This window comes from Oncorhynchus kisutch, linkage group LG30, assembly GCF_002021735.2.
Source record: "Oncorhynchus kisutch isolate 150728-3 linkage group LG30, Okis_V2, whole genome shotgun sequence".
NCBI classification, from domain to species: domain Eukaryota; kingdom Metazoa; phylum Chordata; class Actinopteri; order Salmoniformes; family Salmonidae; genus Oncorhynchus; species Oncorhynchus kisutch.
The window spans coordinates 44312323-44325937 of record NC_034203.2 but is presented as its reverse complement, the minus strand read 5'-3'; positions in this window follow the sequence as shown (position 1 = coordinate 44325937).

Sequence of the window (13615 nt, the reverse complement as noted above, 5' to 3'; positions counted from 1 at the left end):
CATACCCCTAGTCACCTCTCCATGCACCATTCACCTGATAGACTTCATTATGGTAGACAGATCATACCCCTAGTCACCTCTCCATGCACCATTCACCTGATAGACTTCATTATGGTAGACAGATCATACCCTAGTCACCTCTCCATGCACCATTCACCTGATATACTTCATTATGATAGACAGATCATACCCCTAGTCACCTCTCCATGCACCATTCACCTGATAGACTTCATTATGATAGACAGATCATACCCCTAGTCACCTCTCCATGCACCATTCACCCTGTTAGACTTCATTATGGTAGACAGATCATACCACTAGTCACCTCTCCATGCACCATTCACCTGTTAGACTTCATTATGATAGACAGATCATACCCCTAGTCACCTCTCCATGCACCATTCACCTGATAGACTTCATTATGATAGACGGATCATACCCCTAGTCACCTCTCCATGCACCATTCACCTGATAGACTTCATATGGATAGACGGATCATACCCCTAGTCACCTCTCCATGCACCATTCACCTGTTAGACTTCATTATGATAGACAGATCATACCCCTAGTCACCTCTCCATGCACCATTCACCTGATAGACTTCATTATGATAGACAGATCATACCCCTAGTCACCTCTCCATGCCACCATTCACCTGATAGACTTCATTATGGTAGACAGATCATACCCCTAGTCACCTCTCCATGCACCATTCACCTGATAGACTTCATTATGGTAGACAGATCATACCCCTAGTCACCTCTCCATGCACCATTCACCTGTAGACTTCATTATGGTAGACAGATCATACCCCTAGTCACCTCTCCATGCACCATTCACCTGATAGACTTCATTATGATAGACAGATCATACCCCTAGTCACCTCTCCATGCACCATTCACCTGATAGACTTCATTATGATAGACAGATCATACCCCTAGTCACCTCTCCATGCACCATTCACCTGATAGACTTCATTATGATAGACAGATCATACCCCTAGTCACCTCTCCATGCACCATTCACCTGATAGACTTCATTATGGTAGACAGGATCATACCCCTAGTCACCTCTCCATGCACCATTCACCTGTTAGACTTCATTATGGTAGACAGATCATACCCCTAGTCACCTCTCCATGCACCATTCACCTGATAGACTTCATTATGATAGACAGATCATACCCCTAGTCACCTCTCCATGCACCATTCACCTGTTAGACTTCATTATGGTAGACAGATCATACCCCTAGTCACCTCTCCATGCACCATTCACCTGATAGACTTCATTATGGTAGACGGATCATACCCCTAGTCACCTCTCCATGCACCATTCACCTGATAGACTTCATTATGATAGACGGATCATACCCCTAGTCACCTCTCCATGCACCATTCACCTGATAGACTTCATTATGGTAGACAGATCATACCCCTAGTCACCTCTCCATGCACCATTCACCTGTTAGACGTCATTATGGTAGACAGATCATACCCCTAGTCACCTCTCCATGCACCATTCACCTGATAGACTTCATTATGATAGACAGATCATACCCCTAGTCAGCCTCTCCATGCACCATTCACCTGTTAGACTTCATTATGATAGACAGATCATACCCCTAGTCACCTCTCCATGCACCATTCACCTGATAGACTTCATTATGATAGACAGATCATACCCCTAGTCACCTCTCCATGCACCATTCACCTGATAGACTTCATTATGATAGACGGATCATACCCCTAGTCACCTCTCCATGCACCATTCACCTGATAGACTTCATTATGATAGATAGATCATACCCCTAGTCACCTCTCCATGCACCATTCACCTGATAGACTTCATTATGGTAGACAGATCATACCCCTAGTCACCTCTCCATGCACCATTCACCTGATAGACTTCATTATGATAGACAGATCATACCCCTAGTCACCTCTCCATGCACCATTCACCTGATAGACTTCATTATGATAGACGGATCATACCCCTAGTCACCTCTCCATGCACCATTCACCTGATAGACTTCATTATGGTAGACAGATCATACCCCTAGTCACCTCTCCATGCACCATTCACCTGATAGACTTCATTATGGTAGACAGATCATACCCCTAGTCACCTCTCCATGCACCATTCACCTGATAGACCTCATTATGATAGACAGATCATACCCCTAGTCACCTCTCCATGCACCATTCACCTGATAGACTTCATTATGGTAGACAGATCATACCCCTAGTCACCTCTCCATGCACCATTCACCTGATAGACTTCATTATGGTAGACAGATCATACCCCTAGTCACCTCTCCATGCACCATTCACCTGATAGACTTCATTATGGTAGACAGATCATACCCCTAGTCACCTCTCCATGCACCATTCACCTGTTAGACTTCATTATGATAGACAGATCATACCCCTAGTCACCTCTCCATGCACCATTCACCTGATAGACTTCATTATGATAGACGGATCATACCCCTAGTCACCTCTCCATGCACCATTCACCTGTTATACTTCATTATGGTAGACAGATCATACCCCTAGTCACCTCTCCATGCACCATTCACCTGATAGACTTCATTATGGTAGACAGATCATACCCCTAGTCACCTCTCCATGCACCATTCACCTGTTAGACTTCATTATGATAGACAGATCATACCCCTAGTCACCTCTCCATGCACCATTCACCTGATATACTTCATTATGATAGACGGATCATACCCCTAGTCACCTCTCCATGCACCATTCACCTGTTATACTTCATTATGGTAGACAGATCATACCCCTAGTCACCTCTCCATGCACCATTCACCTGATAGACTTCATTATGATAGACAGATCATACCCCTAGTCACCTCTCCATGCACCATTCACCTGATAGACTTCATTATGATAGACGGATCATACCCCTAGTCACCTCTCCATGCACCATTCACCTGATAGACTTCATTATGATAGACGGATCATACCCCTAGTCACCTCTCCATGCACCATTCACCTGATAGACTTCATTATGGTAGACAGATCATACCCCTAGTCACCTCTCCATGCACCATTCACCTGTTAGACTTCATTATGGTAGACAGATCATACCCCTAGTCACCTCTCCATGCACCATTCACCTGATAGACTTCATTATGGTAGACGGATCATACCCCTAGTCACCTCTCCATGCAACATTCACCTGATAGACTTCATTATGGTAGACGGATCATACCCCTACTCACCTCTCCATGCACCATTCACCTGATAGACTTCATTATGATAGATAGATCATACCCCTAGTCACCTCTCCATGCACCATTCACCTGATAGACTTCATTATGATAGACAGATCATACCCCTAGTCACCTCTCCATGCACCATTCACCTGATAGACTTCATTATGATAGACGGATCATACCCCTAGTCACCTCTCCATGCACCATTCACCTGATAGACTTCATTATGATAGACAGATCATACCCCTAGTCACCTCTCCATGCACCATTCACCTGATAGACTTCATTATGGTAGACAGATCATACCCCTACTCACCTCTCCATGCACCATTCACCTGATAGACTTCATTATGATAGATAGATCATACCCCTAGTCACCTCTCCATGCACCATTCACCTGATAGACTTCATTATGATAGACAGATCATACCCCTAGTCACCTCTCCATGCACCATTCACCTGATAGACTTCATTATGATAGACGGATCATACCCCTAGTCACCTCTCCATGCACCATTCACCTGATAGACTTCATTATGGTAGACAGATCATACCCCTAGTCACCTCTCCATGCACCATTCACCAGATAGACTTCATTATGGTAGACAGATCATACCCCTAGTCACCTCTCCATGCACCATTCACCTGATAGACCTCATTATGATAGACAGATCATACCCCTAGTCACCTCTCCATGCACCATTCACCTGATAGACTTCATTATGGTAGACAGATCATACCCCTAGTCACCTCTCCATGCACCATTCACCTGATAGACTTCATTATGGTAGACAGATCATACCCCTAGTCACCTCTCCATGCACCATTCACCTGATAGACTTCATTATGGTAGACAGATCATACCCCTAGTCACCTCTCCATGCACCATTCACCTGTTAGACTTCATTATGATAGACAGATCATACCCCTAGTCACCTCTCCATGCACCATTCACCTGATAGACTTCATTATGATAGACGGATCATACCCCTAGTCACCTCTCCATGCACCATTCACCTGTTATACTTCATTATGGTAGACAGATCATACCCCTAGTCACCTCTCCATGCACCATTCACCTGATAGACTTCATTATGATAGACAGATCATACCCCTAGTCACCTCTCCATGCACCATTCACCTGATAGACTTCATTATGATAGACGGATCATACCCCTAGTCACCTCTCCATGCACCATTCACCTGTTAGACTTCATTATGGTAGACAGATCATACCCCTAGTCACCTCTCCATGCACCATTCACCTGATAGACTTCATTATGGTAGACGGATCATACCCCTAGTCACCTCTCCATGCAACATTCACCTGATAGACTTCATTATGGTAGACGGATCATACCCCTACTCACCTCTCCATGCACCATTCACCTGATAGACTTCATTATGATAGATAGATCATACCCCTAGTCACCTCTCCATGCACCATTCACCTGATAGACTTCATTATGATAGACAGATCATACCCCTAGTCACCTCTCCATGCACCATTCACCTGATAGACTTCATTATGATAGACGGATCATACCCCTAGTCACCTCTCCATGCACCATTCACCTGATAGACTTCATTATGATAGACAGATCATACCCCTAGTCACCTCTCCATGCACCATTCACCTGATAGACTTCATTATGGTAGACAGATCATACCCCTACTCACCTCTCCATGCACCATTCACCTGATAGACTTCATTATGATAGATAGATCATACCCCTAGTCACCTCTCCATGCACCATTCACCTGATAGACTTCATTATGATAGACAGATCATACCCCTAGTCACCTCTCCATGCACCATTCACCTGATAGACTTCATTATGATAGACGGATCATACCCCTAGTCACCTCTCCATGCACCATTCACCTGATAGACTTCATTATGGTAGACAGATCATACCCCTAGTCACCTCTCCATGCACCATTCACCAGATAGACTTCATTATGGTAGACAGATCATACCCCTAGTCACCTCTCCATGCACCATTCACCTGATAGACCTCATTATGATAGACAGATCATACCCCTAGTCACCTCTCCATGCACCATTCACCTGATAGACTTCATTATGGTAGACAGATCATACCCCTAGTCACCTCTCCATGCACCATTCACCTGATAGACTTCATTATGGTAGACAGATCATACCCCTAGTCACCTCTCCATGCACCATTCACCTGATAGACTTCATTATGGTAGACAGATCATACCCCTAGTCACCTCTCCATGCACCATTCACCTGTTAGACTTCATTATGATAGACAGATCATACCCCTAGTCACCTCTCCATGCACCATTCACCTGATAGACTTCATTATGATAGACGGATCATACCCCTAGTCACCTCTCCATGCACCATTCACCTGTTATACTTCATTATGGTAGACAGATCATACCCCTAGTCACCTCTCCATGCACCATTCACCTGATAGACTTCATTATGATAGACAGATCATACCCCTAGTCACCTCTCCATGCACCATTCACCTGATAGACTTCATTATGATAGACGGATCATACCCCTAGTCACCTCTCCATGCACCATTCACCTGATAGACTTCATTATGATAGACGGATCATACCCCTAGTCACCTCTCCATGCACCATTCACCTGATAGACTTCATTATGGTAGACAGATCATACCCCTAGTCACCTCTCCATGCACCATTCACCTGTTAGACTTCATTATGGTAGACAGATCATACCCCTAGTCACCTCTCCATGCACCATTCACCTGATAGACTTCATTATGGTAGACGGATCATACCCCTAGTCACCTCTCCATGCAACATTCACCTGATAGACTTCATTATGGTAGACGGATCATACCCCTACTCACCTCTCCATGCACCATTCACCTGATAGACTTCATTATGATAGATAGATCATACCCCTAGTCACCTCTCCATGCACCATTCACCTGATAGACTTCATTATGATAGACAGATCATACCCCTAGTCACCTCTCCATGCACCATTCACCTGATAGACTTCATTATGATAGATGGATCATACCCCTAGTCACCTCTCCATGCACCATTCACCTGATAGACTTCATTATGATAGACAGATCATACCCCTAGTCACCTCTCCATGCACCATTCACCTGATAGACTTCATTATGGTAGACAGATCATACCCCTACTCACCTCTCCATGCACCATTCACCTGATAGACTTCATTATGATAGATAGATCATACCCCTAGTCACCTCTCCATGCACCATTCACCTGATAGACTTCATTATGATAGACAGATCATACCCCTAGTCACCTCTCCATGCACCATTCACCTGATAGACTTCATTATGATAGACGGATCATACCCCTAGTCACCTCTCCATGCACCATTCACCTGATAGACTTCATTATGATAGACGGATCATACCCCTAGTCACCTCTCCATGCACCATTCACCTGATAGACTTCATTATGATAGACAGATCATACCCCTAGTCACCTCTCCATGCACCATTCACCTGATAGACTTCATTATGGTAGACAGATCATACCCCTACTCACCTCTCCATGCACCATTCACCTGATAGACTTCATTATGATAGATAGATCATACCCCTAGTCACCTCTCCATGCACCATTCACCTGATAGACTTCATTATGATAGACAGATCATACCCCTAGTCACCTCTCCATGCACCATTCACCTGATAGACTTCATTATGATAGATGGATCATACCCCTAGTCACCTCTCCATGCACCATTCACCTGATAGACTTCATTATGGTAGACAGATCATACCCCTAGTCACCTCTCCATGCACCATTCACCAGATAGACTTCATTATGGTAGACAGATCATACCCCTAGTCACCTCTCCATGCACCATTCACCTGATAGACCTCATTATGATAGACAGATCATACCCCTAGTCACCTCTCCATGCACCATTCACCTGATAGACTTCATTATGGTAGACAGATCATACCCCTAGTCACCTCTCCATGCACCATTCACCTGATAGACTTCATTATGGTAGACAGATCATACCCCTAGTCACCTCTCCATGCACCATTCACCTGATAGACTTCATTATGGTAGACAGATCATACCCCTAGTCACCTCTCCATGCACCATTCACCTGTTAGACTTCATTATGATAGACAGATCATACCCCTAGTCACCTCTCCATGCACCATTCACCTGATAGACTTCATTATGATAGACGGATCATACCCCTAGTCACCTCTCCATGCACCATTCACCTGTTATACTTCATTATGGTAGACAGATCATACCCCTAGTCACCTCTCCATGCACCATTCACCTGATAGACTTCATTATGATAGACAGATCATACCCCTAGTCACCTCTCCATGCACCATTCACCTGATAGACTTCATTATGATAGACGGATCATACCCCTAGTCACCTCTCCATGCACCATTCACCTGATAGACTTCATTATGATAGACGGATCATACCCCTAGTCACCTCTCCATGCACCATTCACCTGATAGACTTCATTATGGTAGACAGATCATACCCCTAGTCACCTCTCCATGCACCATTCACCTGTTAGACTTCATTATGGTAGACAGATCATACCCCTAGTCACCTCTCCATGCACCATTCACCTGATAGACTTCATTATGGTAGACGGATCATACCCCTAGTCACCTCTCCATGCAACATTCACCTGATAGACTTCATTATGGTAGACGGATCATACCCCTACTCACCTCTCCATGCACCATTCACCTGATAGACTTCATTATGATAGATAGATCATACCCCTAGTCACCTCTCCATGCACCATTCACCTGATAGACTTCATTATGATAGACAGATCATACCCCTAGTCACCTCTCCATGCACCATTCACCTGATAGACTTCATTATGATAGATGGATCATACCCCTAGTCACCTCTCCATGCACCATTCACCTGATAGACTTCATTATGATAGACAGATCATACCCCTAGTCACCTCTCCATGCACCATTCACCTGATAGACTTCATTATGGTAGACAGATCATACCCCTACTCACCTCTCCATGCACCATTCACCTGATAGACTTCATTATGATAGACAGATCATACCCCTAGTCACCTCTCCATGCACCATTCACCTGATAGACTTCATTATGATAGACAGATCATACCCCTAGTCACCTCTCCATGCACCATTCACCTGATAGACTTCATTATGATAGACGGATCATACCCCTAGTCACCTCTCCATGCACCATTCACCTGATAGACTTCATTATGGTAGACAGATCATACCCCTAGTCACCTCTCCATGCACCATTCACCAGATAGACTTCATTATGGTAGACAGATCATACCCCTAGTCACCTCTCCATGCACCATTCACCTGATAGACCTCATTATGATAGACAGATCATACCCCTAGTCACCTCTCCATGCACCATTCACCTGATAGACTTCATTATGGTAGACAGATCATACCCCTAGTCACCTCTCCATGCACCATTCACCTGATAGACTTCATTATGGTAGACAGATCATACCCCTAGTCACCTCTCCATGCACCATTCACCTGATAGACTTCATTATGGTAGACAGATCATACCCCTAGTCACCTCTCCATGCACCATTCACCTGTTAGACTTCATTATGATAGACAGATCATACCCCTAGTCACCTCTCCATGCACCATTCACCTGATAGACTTCATTATGATAGACGGATCATACCCCTAGTCACCTCTCCATGCACCATTCACCTGTTATACTTCATTATGGTAGACAGATCATACCCCTAGTCACCTCTCCATGCACCATTCACCTGATAGACTTCATTATGGTAGACAGATCATACCCCTAGTCACCTCTCCATGCACCATTCACCTGTTAGACTTCATTATGATAGACAGATCATACCCCTAGTCACCTCTCCATGCACCATTCACCTGATAGACTTCATTATGATAGACGGATCATACCCCTAGTCACCTCTCCATGCACCATTCACCTGTTATACTTCATTATGGTAGACAGATCATACCCCTAGTCACCTCTCCATGCACCATTCACCTGATAGACTTCATTATGATAGACAGATCATACCCCTAGTCACCTCTCCATGTACCATTCACCTGATAGACTTCATTATGATAGACGGATCATACCCCTAGTCACCTCTCCATGCACCATTCACCTGATAGACTTCATTATGATAGACGGATCATACCCCTAGTCACCTCTCCATGCACCATTCACCTGATAGACTTCATTATGATAGACGGATTATACCCCTAGTCACCTCTCCATGCACCATTCACCTGATAGACTTCATTATGGTAGACAGATCATACCCCTAGTCACCTCTCCATGCACCATTCACCTGTTAGACTTCATTATGGTAGACAGATCATACCCCTAGTCACCTCTCCATGCACCATTCACCTGATAGACTTCATTATGGTAGACGGATCATACCCCTAGTCACCTCTCCATGCAACATTCACCTGATAGACTTCATTATGGTAGACGGATCATACCCCTACTCACCTCTCCATGCACCATTCACCTGATAGACTTCATTATGATAGATAGATCATACCCCTAGTCACCTCTCCATGCACCATTCACCTGATAGACTTCATTATGATAGACAGATCATACCCCTAGTCACCTCTCCATGCACCATTCACCTGATAGACTTCATTATGATAGACGGATCATACCCCTAGTCACCTCTCCATGCACCATTCACCTGATAGACTTCATAATTATAGACAGATCATACCCCTAGTCACCTCTCCATGCACCATTCACCTGATAGACTTCATTATGGTAGACAGATCATACCCCTACTCACCTCTCCATGCACCATTCACCTGATAGACTTCATTATGATAGATAGATCATACCCCTAGTCACCTCTCCATGCACCATTCACCTGATAGACTTCATTATGATAGACAGATCATACCCCTAGTCACCTCTCCATGCACCATTCACCTGATAGACTTCATTATGATAGACGGATCATACCCCTAGTCACCTCTCCATGCACCATTCACCTGATAGACTTCATTATGATAGACAGATCATACCCCTAGTCACCTCTCCATGCACCATTCACCTGATAGACTTCATTATGGTAGACAGATCATACCCCTAGTCACCTCTCCATGCACCATTCACCTGATAGACTTCATTATGATAGACGGATCATACCCCTAGTCACCTCTCCATGCACCATTCACCTGCAAAATACAACACATCACATTACAGGTTTTTTACAATCACTTTGGTACTAATTTCGGGAATCTTGGGAATCATTTTTTCAAAACTCTAGACACAAAACTCACAACCTATATGCAAACACTTTTTCCAATTGCTTGGATACAATACACAAAATGACACAACTTAACATCAAGGTATTACCATTTCAAAATGCAATCCACATAATACATCTGAGATGACTGTCTATTCATTTCATTACAATGATCTAACTGTCAATTGATACAACTGCTCAAAATGAGAAGTAACTGTTGCATTACTCTTAATGCAGTTTATTGGAAACTGACAAACAATATGTTTGAATGTTAAATGATGAGACAGAGGCATTGATGCGAGTAACCAGTCTTGTTCAGTACATCACAACACATCCGGGTATCTCAAGCACATCGGTAAAACACATGAGTTGCAGTAATGAACATTTACCAACAGATGGCATCACTGTGCCATCTTACACCCATAACACAATATTCCATGTTTAGATCATGAAAGTTTCAGGATAACGAGATCCATTGACACCAATTACCGTGGAACATGAACCAATTGGACTACATAATCTATGGATGTAATGTTTCATCATCATTCTTTATCAGACACTGTTTCTATGGTCCCATGTACCACTTTTCCAGATCATGTTTTCAGATTTGACATTACTGTACACTCACCGGCCACTTTATTAGGTACACCTATCTAGTACTGAGTAGGACCCCTTTTGCCTCCACAACAGCCTGAATTATTCATGGTGTTGTACGTTAACAGATGCCCTTCTGCACACCACTGTTTTAAACAGCTGTTATTTGAGCATTTGTGGCCTTTCTGTTAGCTTGAATAATCTGGACATTCTCCTCTGACCTCTCTCATTAACAAGGTGTTTTTGCCCACAGAACTGCCACTCACTGAATGTGTTTTGTTCATCGCACCATTCTCTGTAAACTCTAGAGACTGTAGTGAGTAAAAATACCAGGAAGGCAGCTGTTTCTGAGATGCTGGAATCACCATGTGTGGCATCAACAATCATCCCAGGGTCAAAGTATCTTAGATTACTCACCTTGCCTGTTCTAATGTTTGGTCGAACAACATCTAAAGCTCTCTACTCTTGAGTTGCAGGCAGCCACATGATTCGCTGTTCGAATGTAACCTTCCTTGATAGGCTAAATCAGGTCTGTAGAGCTGATGGCATGACCTATGTCATTGTGTGAGATATTGTCATGTTCCACCATGCTCAAATGATGCAAGCATGGTTTCAGGCCCATCCACAATTTACCACCCTTGTACTTACCCCCATACTCTCCTTTCCTGAACCCGATTGAGGAATCTTTCTCCACATAGAGATGGAAGGTATATGATAGGCGCTCTCACGAACGAGCCACCTTTCTCCAGGCCATGAATGACGCATGCAATGACATCACTGCAGACCAGTGTCAGGCGTGGATTTACCCGAAGATTCTTCCCAAGATGTTTGGCTAATGAAAACATCCATTGTGATGTGGATGAGAACCTATGGCCAAATCCACCAGACAGGTTTGATGGAAATATAGAAGTACAGTAATCAATCCTTTAGTTTAGCTTTTTACAGTAAGCCAGCTGAGGAACACTGCAGTTGATGTTTTACAGTAAGCCAGCTGAGGAACACCGCCGTTGATGTTTTACAGTAAGCCAGCTGAGGAACACCGCCGTTGATGTTTTACAGTAAGCCAGCTGAGGAACACTGCAGTTAATGTTTTACAGTAAGCCAGCTGAGGAACACCGCAGTTGATGTTTTACAGTAAGCCAGCTGAGGAAGACTGCAGTGATGTTTTACAGTAAGCCAGCTGAGGAACACTGCAGTGATGTTTTACAGTAAGCCAGCTGAGGAACACTGCAGTGATGTTTTACAGTAAGCCAGCTGAGGAACACTGCAGTTGATGTTTTACAGTAAGCCAGCTGAGGAACACCGCAGTTGATGTTTTACAGTAAGCCAGCTGAGGAACACTGCAGTGATGCTTTACAGTAAGCCAGCTGAGGAACACCGCAGTTGATGTTTTACAGTAAGCCAGCTGAGGAACACTGCAGTGATGTTTTACAGTAAGCCAGCTGAGGAACACTGCAGTGATGTTTTACAGTAAGCCAGCTGAGGAACACCGCAGTTGATGTTTTACAGTAAGCCAGCTGAGGAACACCGCAGTTGATATTTTACAGTAAACCAGCTGAGGAACACTGCAGTGATGTTTTACAGTAAGCCAGCTGAAGAACACCTCAGTTGATGTTTTACAGTAAGCCAGCTGAGGAACACCGCAGTTGATGTTTTACAGTAAGCTAGCTGAGGAACACTGCAGTGATGTTTTACAGTAAGCCAGCTGAGGAACACTGCAGTGATGTTTTACAGTAAGCCAGCTGAGGAACACCGCAGTTGATGTTTTACAGTAAGCCAGCTGAGGAACACCGCAGTTGATATTTTACAGTAAGCCAGCTGAGGAACACTGCAGTGATGTTTTACAGTAAGCCAGCTGAAGAACACCGCAGTTGATGTTTTACAGTAAGCCAGCTGAGGAACACCGCAGTTGATGTTTTACAGTAAGCTAGCAGAGGAACACAGCAGTGATGTTTTACAGTAAGCCAGCTGAAGAACACCGCAGTTTATGTTTTACAGTAAGCCAGCTGAAGAATACCGCAGTTGATGTTTTACCATAAGCCAGCTGAGGAACACCGCAGTTTATGTTTTACAGTAAGCCAGCTGAGGAACACTGCAGGGATGTTTTACAGTAAGCCAGCTGAGGAACACTGCAGGGATGTTTTACAGTAAGCCAGCTGAGGAACACTGCAGCGATGTTTTACAGTAAGCCAGCTGAGGAACACCGCAGTTTATGTTTTACAGTAAGCCAGCTGAGGAACACTGCAGTGATGTTTTACAGTAAGCCAGCTGAGGAACACTGCAGGGATGTTTTACAGTAAGCCAGCTGAAGAACACCGCAGTTTATGTTTTACAGTAAGCCAGCTGAGGAACACTGCAGGGATGTTTTACAGTAAGCCAGCTGAGGAACACTGCAGTGATGTTTTAAAGTAAGCCAGCTGAGGAACACCGCAGTGATGTTTTACAGTAAGCCAGCTGAGGAACACTGCAGTGATGTTTTACAGTAAGCCAGCTGAGGA